Source organism: Paramormyrops kingsleyae, chromosome 1, assembly GCF_048594095.1.
Source record: "Paramormyrops kingsleyae isolate MSU_618 chromosome 1, PKINGS_0.4, whole genome shotgun sequence".
NCBI classification, from domain to species: Eukaryota; Metazoa; Chordata; class Actinopteri; order Osteoglossiformes; family Mormyridae; genus Paramormyrops; species Paramormyrops kingsleyae.
This window is the reverse complement of record NC_132797.1, coordinates 25,279,596-25,289,034: the sequence shown is the minus strand read 5'-3', so window position 1 is coordinate 25,289,034 and position 9,439 is coordinate 25,279,596. Positions and strand designations below refer to the sequence as shown.

Sequence of the window (9,439 nt, the reverse complement as noted above, 5' to 3'; positions counted from 1 at the left end):
ATTTATTAAACCCACATTCTACACTAACACCGCAGACTACTCCATCGATAGCTCAGCTGGCATAGCGGAGGACTGTAGATATAGTATGATGGCTATCCTTAGGTCGCTGGTTCAACTCCGGCTCGAAGGACTTGTATCATTTTCACGATGCCAAGCTTGCTCACAAGCAACAGACAATATTTATTAAACCCACATTCTACACTTACTGAACAGACTGCTCCTTCGATAGCTCAGCTGGCAGAGCGGAGGACTGTAGATGTAGTATGATGGCCATCCTTAGGTCGCTGGTTCAGCTCCGGCTCGAATGAACTGCATCATTTTCACGATGCCAAGTTTGCTCACAAGCAACAGACAATATTTATTAAACCCACATTCTATACTTATTGAATGTACGGCTCCTTCGATAGCTCAGCTGGCAGAGCGGAGGACTGTAGATATAGTATGATGGCTATCCTTAGGTCGCTGGTTCAGCTCCGGCTCGAAGGATTTGTATCATCATTTTCACGATGCCAAGCTTGCTCACAAGAACCGGAAAATATTTATTAAACCCACATTCTACACTGACTTAATGTACTGCTCCTTCGATAGCTCAGCTGGCAGAGCGGAGGACTGTAGATGTAGTGTGATGGTCATCCTTAGGTAGCTGGTTCAACTCCGGCTCGAAGAAAGTGCATCATTTTCACGATGCCAAGTTTGCTCACAAGCAACAGACAATATTTATTAAACCCACATTCTACACTTATTAAATGGACTGCTCCTTCGATAGCTCAGCTGGCAGAGCGGAGGACTGTAGATACAGTATGATGGCTATCCTTAGGTCGCTGGTTCAACTCCGGCTCGAAGGATTTGTATCATTTTCACGATGCCAAGCTTGCTCACAAGGAACAGACCATACTTATTAAACCCACATTCTACACTTGCTTAATGTACTGCTCCTTCGATGGCTCAGCTGGCAGAGCGGAGGACTGTAGATGTAGTATAATGGCCATCCTTAGGTCGCTGGTTCGACTCCAGCTCGAAGGAGCTGCATCATTTTCACGATGCCAAGTTTGCTCACAAGCAACAGACAATATTTATTAAACCCTCATTCTACACTTACTGAACAGACTGCTCCTTCGATAGCTCAGCTGGCAGAGCGGAGGACTGTAGCTATAGTATGATGACTATGCTTAGGTTGCTGGATCAACTCCGGCATGAAGGACTTGTATCATTTTCACGATGCCAAGTTTGCTCACAAGCAACAGACAATTTTTATTAAACCCACATTATACACTAACACCACAGACTACTCCTTCGATAGCTCAGCTGGCAGAGCGGAGGACTGTAGTTATAGTATGATGGATATCCTTAGGTCGCTGGTTCAACTCCGGCTCGAAGGAACTGCATCATTGTCAAGATTGCTCACAAGCAACAGACAATATTTATTAAACCGACATTCTACACTTACTGAACAATCTGCTCCTTCGATAGCTCAGCTGGCAGAGCGGAGGACTGTAGATATAATAAGATGGCTATCCTTAGGTCGCTGGTTCAACTCCGGCTCGAAGGACTTGTATCATTTTCACGATGCCAAGCTTGCTCACAATCAACAGACAATATTTATTAAACCCACATTCTACACTTACTGAACAGACTGCTCCTTCGATAGCTCAGCTGGCAGAGCGGAGGACTGTAGATGTAGTATGATGGCCATCCTTAGGTCGCTGGTTCAGCTCCGGCTCGAATGAACTGCATCATTTTCACGATGCCAAGTTTGCTCACAAGCAACAGACAATATTTATTAAACCCACATTCTACACCAACTGAAAAGACTGCTCCTTCGATAGCTCAGCTGGCAGAGCGGAAGACTGTAGATATAGTATGATGACTATCCTTAGGTCGCTGGTTCAAGTCTGGCTCAAAGGATTTGTATCATTTTCACGATGCCAAGTTTGCTCACAAGCAACAGACAATATTTATTAAACCCACATTATACACTAACACCACAGACTGCTCCTTCGATAGCTCAGCTGGCAGAGCGGAGGACTGTAGATATAGTATGATGGCTATCCTTAGGTCGCTGGTTCAACTCCGGCTCGAAGGACTTGTATCATTTTCACGATGCCAAGCTTGCTCACAAGCAACAGACAATATTTATTAAACCCACATTCTATACTTATTGAATGTACGGCTCCTTCGATAGCTCAGCTGGCAGAGCGGAGGACTGTAGATATAGTATGATGGCTATCCTTAGGTCGCTGGTTCAACTCCGGCTCGAAGGATTTGTATCATCATTTTCACGATGCCAAGCTTGCTCACAAGAACCGGAAAATATTTATTAAACCCACATTCTACACTGACTTAATGTACTGCTCCTTCGATAGCTCAGCTGGCAGAGCGGAGGACTGTAGATGTAGTGTGATGGTCATCCTTAGGTAGCTGGTTCAACTTTTCACGATGCCAAGTTTGCTCACAAGCAACAGACAATATTTATTAAACCCACATTCTACACTTATTAAACGGACTGCTCCTTCGATTGCTCAGCTGGCAGAGCGGAGGACTGTAGGTACAGTATGATGGCTATCCTTAGGTCGCTGGTTCAACTCCGGCTCGAAGGATTTGTATCATTTTCACGATGCCAAGCTTGCTCACAAGGAACAGACCATATTTATTAAACCCACATTCTACACTTGCTTAATGTACTGCTCCTTCGATGGCTCAGCTGGCAGAGCGGAGGACTGTAGATGTAGTATAATGGCCATCCTTAGGTCGCTGGTTCGACTCCAGCTCGAAGGAGATGCATCATTTTCACGATACCAAGTTTGCTCACAAGCAACAGACAATATTTATTAAACCCACATTCTACACTAACACCACAGACTACTCCTTCGATAGCTCAGCTGGCAGAGCGGAGGACTGTAGTTATAGTATGATGGCTATCCTTAGGTCGCTGGTTCAACTCCGGCTCGAAGGAACTGCATCATTGTCAAGATTGCTCACAAGCAACAGACAATATTTATTAAACCAACATTCTACACTTATTGAATGTACTGCTCCTTCGATAGCTCAGCTGGCAGAGCGGAGGACTGTAGATATAATATAATGGCTATCCTTAGGTCGCTGGTTCAGCTCCGGCTTGAAGGAGCTGCATCAATTTCACAATGCCTAGTTTGCTCACAAGCAACAGACAATTTTTATTAAACCCACATTATACACTAACACCACAGACTACTCCTTCGATAGCTCAGCTGGCAGAGCGGAGGACTGTAGATATAGTATGATGGCTATCCTTAGGTCGCTGGTTCAACTCCGGCTCGAAGAAACTGCATCATTTTCACGATGCCAAGTTTGCTCACAAGCAACAGACAATATTTATTAAACCCACATTCTACACTTATTAAATGGACTGCTCCTTCGATAGCTCAGCTGGCAGAGCGGAGGACTGTAGATAGAGTATGATGGCCATCCTTAGGTCGCTGGTTCAACTCCGGCTCGAAGGAGCTGCATCATTTTCACAATGCCAAGTTTGCTCACAAGCAACAGACGATATTTATTAAACCCACATTCTACACTTACTGAATGTACTGCTCCTTCGATAGCTCAGCTGGCAGAGCGGAGGACTGTAGATGTAGTATGATGGCCATCCTTAGGTCGCTGGTTCAATTCTGGCTCGAAGGACTTGTATCTTTTTCTCAATGCCAAGTCTGCTCACAAGCAACAGACAATATTTATTAAACCCACATTCTACACTCACTGAATAGACTGCTCCTTCGATAGCTCAGCTGGCAGAGCGGAGGACTGTAGATGTAGTATGATGGCCATCCTTAGGTCGCTGGTTCAACTCCGGCTCGAAGGAGCTGCATCATTTTCACGATGCCAAGTTTGCTCACAAGCAACAGACAATATTAAACCCACATTCTACACTTACTGAACAGACTGCTCCTTCGATAGCTCAGCTGTCAGAGCGGAGGACTGTAGATATAGTTAGATGGCTATCCTTAGGTCGCTGGATCAACTCCGGCTCGAAGGACTTGTATCATTTTCACGATGCCAAGTTTGCTCACAAGCAACAGACAATTTTTATTAAACCCACATTATACACTAAACCCACATTATACACTAACACCACAGACTACCCCTTCGATAGCTCAGCTGGCAGAGCGGAGGACTGTAGTTATAGTATGATGGCTATCCTTAGGTCGCTGGTTCAACTCCGGCTCGAAGGAACTGCATCATTGTCAAGATTGCTCACAAGCAACAGACAATATTTATTAAACCCACATTCTACACTTACTGAACAGACTGCTCCTTCGATAGCTCAGCTGGCAGAGCGGAGGACTGTAGATGTAGTATGATGGCTATCCTTAGGTCGCTGGTTCAACTCCGGCTCGAAGGACTTGTATCATTTGCACGATGCCAAGCTTGCTCACAAGCAACAGACAATATTTATTAAACCCACATTCTATACTTATTGAATGTACGGCTCCTTCGATAGCTCAGCTGGCAGAGCGGAGGACTGTAGATATAGTATGATGGCTATCCTTAGGTCGCTGGTTCAACTCCGGCTCAAAGGATTTGTATCATTTTCACGATGCCAAGCTTGCTCACATGAACCGGAAAATATTTATTAAACCCACATTCTACACTTACTTAAGGTACTGCTCCTTCGATAGCTCAGCTGGCAGAGCGGAGGACTGTAGATATAGTATGATGGCTATTCTTAGGTAGCTGGGTCAACTCTGGCTCGATGGACTTGTATTATTTTCTCAATGCCAAGTCTGCTCACAAGCAACAGACAATATTTATTAAACCCACATTCTACACTTGCTGAATAGACTGCTCCTTCGATAGCTCAGCTGGCAGAGTGGAGAACTGTAGATACAGTATGATGGCTATCCTTAGGTAGCTGGTTCAACTCCGGCTCGAAGTATTTGTATCATTTTCACGATGCCAAGCTTGCTCACAAGCAACAGAAAATATTTATTAAACCCACATTCTACACTGACTTAATGTACTGCTCCTTCGATAGCTCAGCTGGCAGAGCGGAGGACTGTAGATGTAGTATGATGGCCATCCTTAGGTCGCTGGTTCAACTCCGGCTCGAAGGAACTTATGTACTTTTAGTCATTTATTATGTTCATAGTTTATTGTGTGTCTGTGTGTCATCGGTTGCGTTTAACCTTCCTGTCGTGTTCGGGTAAAATCTGACCGATTTACAACTTAAAACATTCATAAATATTGTGTTTTACATCTGATTGCCTCAAGGCCTTATGATATCCTCCACATTATGCACTTGAACATATAAAAGTGATGATCACCTCTTTCATTGAATTTTGAGTGTTTTAATCAACCTTGTTACACCTGTGGTGTTCCCGGTCAAAGGTGACCGCCGTAGGAAATGAATGGGTATCCAGTCTATATTCATCCATCAGACAGAAAACATCCCCATACACACCACCCCAACTCTCTCTCACTCACTCAATCACTCAATCACACACACATTTCAGACTGAACTATGTCTTTTGCGGGTACACGTCTTTCCCGCGCTTATGTGCCGATCTTCCCATGTGAACCAACTTCCTGATGAAACAATGTATCATATCTTCACACAGACTAGACAGGTGTCTGTTATGTGAACCCATCTCTTTCCCGCGCTTATGTGCCTGTCCTCCACGTGAACCACACCGTCCAGACTAATCTATGCATCATCTTCACACAGACCCCATATATATATAGCTTGATGTTTGCCTTGCACTCCTTTTACTCTGAGCACAATGAGTAGGCGACTGAGCAAGCGGTTATCTGTCGAAGAGGTTCTGGTCCAGGTTTTTGGACATGATGAAGAGGGCACTGAAATTGAAGCAGAGATAGAGGAGGATGTCTCAGAAGTGGAAGACAACACAGATTTTCATCCAGACTTTGAGGAGACTGACCAGTCAACAGATGGAGAGGGAGAGGCACCTGAAGAACAGGCACCTGAGGAGACATTCCAGTCCAAGAGTGGACACTTGCTCTGGTCTTCATCCCCCCAGGACAGAGGAAGTAGAGCGAGAGTGGAAAACATCATAAAGATGACACCAGGGCCAACACGGTATGCGACATCTCGTGTGGATGACATCAAGTCCAGCTTCCAACTCTTTTTACCAGAGTCCATTGAGGGAGTTATACTGGAGATGACAAACCTGGAGGGGAAGCGTGTGTTTGGGGATACCTGGAGAGAAATTGACCTGGTAGACCTCCAAGCCTACATAGGTTTGTTGATTTTAGCAGGAGTATATCGCTCAAACAATGAGGCTACAAAAAGTCTGTGGGATGCAGAGTCTGGCAGGCCTATATTCCGGGCAACTATGTCCTTACAACAGTTTCATGTCCTATCAAGAATTATTCGATTTGATAACAGAGATACACGACCCGTCCGCTGGCGAAATGACAAACTGGCTGCCATCAGGAACATTTGGGACAGATGGGTGGAGCGCCTACCACTTATGTACAATCCAGGCCCTGAGGTGACAGTTGATGAGCGTCTGGTTCCTTTCAGAGGTCGCTGTTCCTTCAAGGTGTACATTCCAAGCAAACCAGGGAAATATGGAATAAAGATCTGGGTAGCATGTGACGCGAGGAGCAGCTATGCCTGGAATATGCAGGTATACATGGGGAAACCTAGTACTGGAAGGGCCGAAAAAAACCAGGGCATGCGTGTTGTGCTGGACATGACAACCGGTCTCCAAGGGCATAATATTACATGTGACAACTTCTTCACATCATATGCTCTTGGTCAGGAGCTGCTGAAAAGAAAGCTCACTATGGTAGGGACAGTGAGGAAGAACAAGCCTGAACTTCCCCCTGCACTGGTATCGACCAGAGGAAGAGAGGCACTCTCATCAAAATTTGCTTTCAATGACACACACACTGTTGTGTCATATGTTCCCAAGAAGAATAGAAATGTCATCCTGATGAGCACGCTACACAAAGACGCCGCTGTCAGCCCCACAGAGGACAGGAAGCCCCTTATGATCCAGGACTACAACACGAACAAAGGAGGCGTTGACTGCCTTGATAAGGTAATGTAAAGTTTCATCCATCATGCATTTTATTTTATTTTTATTTATGTGAATCATAGCATTTTATGTACGAAAGATTCAATATTGTTCCCAATCTCTAATTTATTGTTCCTTTTATTGCAGCTTACTGGTGCATACACCTGCAAGCGAATGACAGCTCGCTGGCCTGTGGCACTGTTCCACAACATCCTTGATGTGTCTGCGTTCAACGCATATGTGGTGTGGACAGCCATCGACCCAACCTGGAATCAGGGGAAGAGTTTCAAGAGGAGACTTTTCCTAGCAGAGCTGGGGAAAGCTTTGGTGACTCCTCTTATTCAACGGCGCCAGCACATTCCCCGCACACCAGCCTCTGCCAGTCTGGATAGGAGTGTGCAAGCCCCAGCCTCAGCTGCTGCCCTGGCTGCTCTCCCCCAACAAGGACATGGGCAGAAAAGGAAGCGCTGTGAGCTCTGTGCCCCTAGAGACAACAAAACAAGCCTGAGATGCTGCAAATGTGATGCCTATGTTTGCAAGGCCCACTCTGACCTGAGTGTCACATGCCACTCATGTGCATGAATTCACACACAAACACACACACACAAACACACACACACAAACACACAAACAGACACACACACACGACTTTATGTTGAGTTTGGTCTGTGGTTTTCCAATTATTTTTTACATTCCATGTTCATTTTGTAATACATTTTCAGTGCCTATTTGTATTTTCACTGCAGTTATTTTATATCTAATTCTATAAATTCATGTTAAACACTACTTTGAGACATTGTTCACAGCTAAAGAATGTTGAATAAAAATTTGGTGGTGAAAAATGGGTTTTGTGCTAATTTAAGAGCATTTAAAACAGACTGGTCAATATTGACCGGGAACACTAAAGTAAGGGGCGGGATGTGAACAGAACCGGAAGGTTAATGTTACTACTGTTATTTGTGTGCGTTGCTCCTCTATGCCTTTTAAATTGCCCCTCGGGGACAAATAAAGTTTTTTGAAATTGAAATTGAAATTGGAACTGCATCATTTTCACGATGCCAAGTTTGCTCACAAGCAACAGACAATATTTATTAAACCCACATTCTACACTTACTGAACAGACTGCTCCTTCGATAGCTCAGCTGGCAGAGCGGAGGACTGTAGATGTAGTATGATGGCCATCCTTAGGTCGCTGGTTCAGCTCCGGCTGGAATGAACTGCATCATTTTCACGATGCCAAGTTTGCTCACAAGCAACAGACAATATTTATTAAACCCACATTCTACACCTACTGAACAGACTGCTCCTTCGATAGCTCAGCTGGCAGAGTGGAAGACTGTAGATATAGTATGATGACTATCCTTAGGTCGCTGGTTCAATTCCGGCTCAAAGGACTTGTATCATTTTCACGATGCCAAGTTTGCTCACAAGCAACAGACAATATTTATTAAACCCACATTCTACACTAACACCGCAGACTACTCCTTCGATAGCTCAGCTGGCAGAGCGGAGGACTGTAGATATAGTATGATGGCTATCCTTAGGTCGCTGGTTCAACTCCGGCTCGAAGGACTTGTATCATTTTCACGATGCCAAGCTTGCTCACAAGCAACAGACAATATTTATTAAACCCACATTCTATTCTTTTTGAATGTACGGCTCCTTCGATAGCTCAGCTGGCAGAGCGGAGGACTGTAGATATAGTATGATGGCTATCCTTAGGTCGCTGGCTCAACTCCGGCTCGAAGGATTTGTATCATTTTCACGATGCCAAGCTTGCTCACATGAACCGGAAAATATTTATTAAACCCACATTCTACACTTACTTAATGTACTTCTCCTTCGATAGCTCAGCTGGCAGAGCGGAGGACTGTAGATATAGTATGATGGCTATCCTTAGGTAGCTGGGTCAACTCTGGCTCGAAGGACTTGTATTATTTTCTCAATGCCAAGTCTGCTCACAAGCAACAGACAATATTTATTAAACCCACATTCTACACTCACTGAATAGACTGCTCCTTCGATAGCTCAGCTGGCAGAGTGGAGGACTGTAGATACAGTATGATGGCTATCCTTAGCTCGCTGGTTCAACTCCGGCTCGAAGGACTTGTATTATTTTCTCAATGCCAAGTCTGCTCATAAGCAACAGACAATATTTATTAAACCCACATTCTACACTTACTGAATAGACTGCTCCTTCGATAGCTCAGCTGGCAGAGTGGAGAACTGTGGATACAGTATGATGGCTATCCTTAGGTAGCTGGTTCAACTCCGGCTCGAAGTATTTGTATCATTTTCACGATGCCAAGCTTGCTCACAAGCAACAGACAATATTTATTAAACCCACATTCTACACTGACTTAATGTACTGCTCCTTCGATAGCTCAGCTGGCAGAGCGGAGGACTGTAGATGTAGTATGATG

At 44.6% G+C, this 9,439-nt stretch overlaps 16 non-coding genes across 16 annotated transcripts; all 16 read left to right on the top strand.

Annotated features, from left to right (window-relative positions):
- The first annotated feature begins 756 nt into the window (after nt 1–756).
- On the top strand, nt 757–845 carry trnay-gua (transfer RNA tyrosine (anticodon GUA)). Its single transcript is given in 2 exon segments — nt 757–793; nt 810–845. It is a non-coding gene; the product is annotated as a tRNA-Tyr (tRNA).
- Nucleotides 846–934: 89 nt separating this feature from the next.
- trnay-gua (transfer RNA tyrosine (anticodon GUA)) lies at nt 935–1,023 on the top strand. Its single transcript is given in 2 exon segments — nt 935–971; nt 988–1,023. It is a non-coding gene; the product is annotated as a tRNA-Tyr (tRNA).
- A 267-nt stretch (nt 1,024–1,290) lies between these two features.
- trnay-gua (transfer RNA tyrosine (anticodon GUA)) lies at nt 1,291–1,379 on the top strand. The gene is given in 2 exon segments: nt 1,291–1,327; nt 1,344–1,379. It is a non-coding gene; the product is annotated as a tRNA-Tyr (tRNA).
- Nucleotides 1,380–1,460: 81 nt separating this feature from the next.
- On the top strand, nt 1,461–1,549 carry trnay-gua (transfer RNA tyrosine (anticodon GUA)). The gene is given in 2 exon segments: nt 1,461–1,497; nt 1,514–1,549. It is a non-coding gene; the product is annotated as a tRNA-Tyr (tRNA).
- Nucleotides 1,550–1,994: 445 nt separating this feature from the next.
- Nucleotides 1,995–2,083, top strand: trnay-gua (transfer RNA tyrosine (anticodon GUA)). The gene is given in 2 exon segments: nt 1,995–2,031; nt 2,048–2,083. It is a non-coding gene; the product is annotated as a tRNA-Tyr (tRNA).
- An 89-nt stretch (nt 2,084–2,172) lies between these two features.
- On the top strand, nt 2,173–2,261 carry trnay-gua (transfer RNA tyrosine (anticodon GUA)). The gene is given in 2 exon segments: nt 2,173–2,209; nt 2,226–2,261. It is a non-coding gene; the product is annotated as a tRNA-Tyr (tRNA).
- A 425-nt stretch (nt 2,262–2,686) lies between these two features.
- trnay-gua (transfer RNA tyrosine (anticodon GUA)) lies at nt 2,687–2,775 on the top strand. Its single transcript is given in 2 exon segments — nt 2,687–2,723; nt 2,740–2,775. It is a non-coding gene; the product is annotated as a tRNA-Tyr (tRNA).
- Nucleotides 2,776–2,864: 89 nt separating this feature from the next.
- Nucleotides 2,865–2,953, top strand: trnay-gua (transfer RNA tyrosine (anticodon GUA)). The gene is given in 2 exon segments: nt 2,865–2,901; nt 2,918–2,953. It is a non-coding gene; the product is annotated as a tRNA-Tyr (tRNA).
- Nucleotides 2,954–3,212: 259 nt separating this feature from the next.
- Nucleotides 3,213–3,301, top strand: trnay-gua (transfer RNA tyrosine (anticodon GUA)). Its single transcript is given in 2 exon segments — nt 3,213–3,249; nt 3,266–3,301. It is a non-coding gene; the product is annotated as a tRNA-Tyr (tRNA).
- Nucleotides 3,302–3,390: 89 nt separating this feature from the next.
- trnay-gua (transfer RNA tyrosine (anticodon GUA)) lies at nt 3,391–3,479 on the top strand. Its single transcript is given in 2 exon segments — nt 3,391–3,427; nt 3,444–3,479. It is a non-coding gene; the product is annotated as a tRNA-Tyr (tRNA).
- Nucleotides 3,480–3,568: 89 nt separating this feature from the next.
- trnay-gua (transfer RNA tyrosine (anticodon GUA)) lies at nt 3,569–3,657 on the top strand. The gene is given in 2 exon segments: nt 3,569–3,605; nt 3,622–3,657. It is a non-coding gene; the product is annotated as a tRNA-Tyr (tRNA).
- Nucleotides 3,658–3,746: 89 nt separating this feature from the next.
- trnay-gua (transfer RNA tyrosine (anticodon GUA)) lies at nt 3,747–3,835 on the top strand. Its single transcript is given in 2 exon segments — nt 3,747–3,783; nt 3,800–3,835. It is a non-coding gene; the product is annotated as a tRNA-Tyr (tRNA).
- A 281-nt stretch (nt 3,836–4,116) lies between these two features.
- trnay-gua (transfer RNA tyrosine (anticodon GUA)) lies at nt 4,117–4,205 on the top strand. Its single transcript is given in 2 exon segments — nt 4,117–4,153; nt 4,170–4,205. It is a non-coding gene; the product is annotated as a tRNA-Tyr (tRNA).
- Nucleotides 4,206–4,286: 81 nt separating this feature from the next.
- Nucleotides 4,287–4,375, top strand: trnay-gua (transfer RNA tyrosine (anticodon GUA)). The gene is given in 2 exon segments: nt 4,287–4,323; nt 4,340–4,375. It is a non-coding gene; the product is annotated as a tRNA-Tyr (tRNA).
- A 623-nt stretch (nt 4,376–4,998) lies between these two features.
- On the top strand, nt 4,999–5,087 carry trnay-gua (transfer RNA tyrosine (anticodon GUA)). The gene is given in 2 exon segments: nt 4,999–5,035; nt 5,052–5,087. It is a non-coding gene; the product is annotated as a tRNA-Tyr (tRNA).
- A 3,412-nt stretch (nt 5,088–8,499) lies between these two features.
- On the top strand, nt 8,500–8,588 carry trnay-gua (transfer RNA tyrosine (anticodon GUA)). The gene is given in 2 exon segments: nt 8,500–8,536; nt 8,553–8,588. It is a non-coding gene; the product is annotated as a tRNA-Tyr (tRNA).
- The last annotated feature ends 851 nt before the right edge of the window (nt 8,589–9,439 follow it).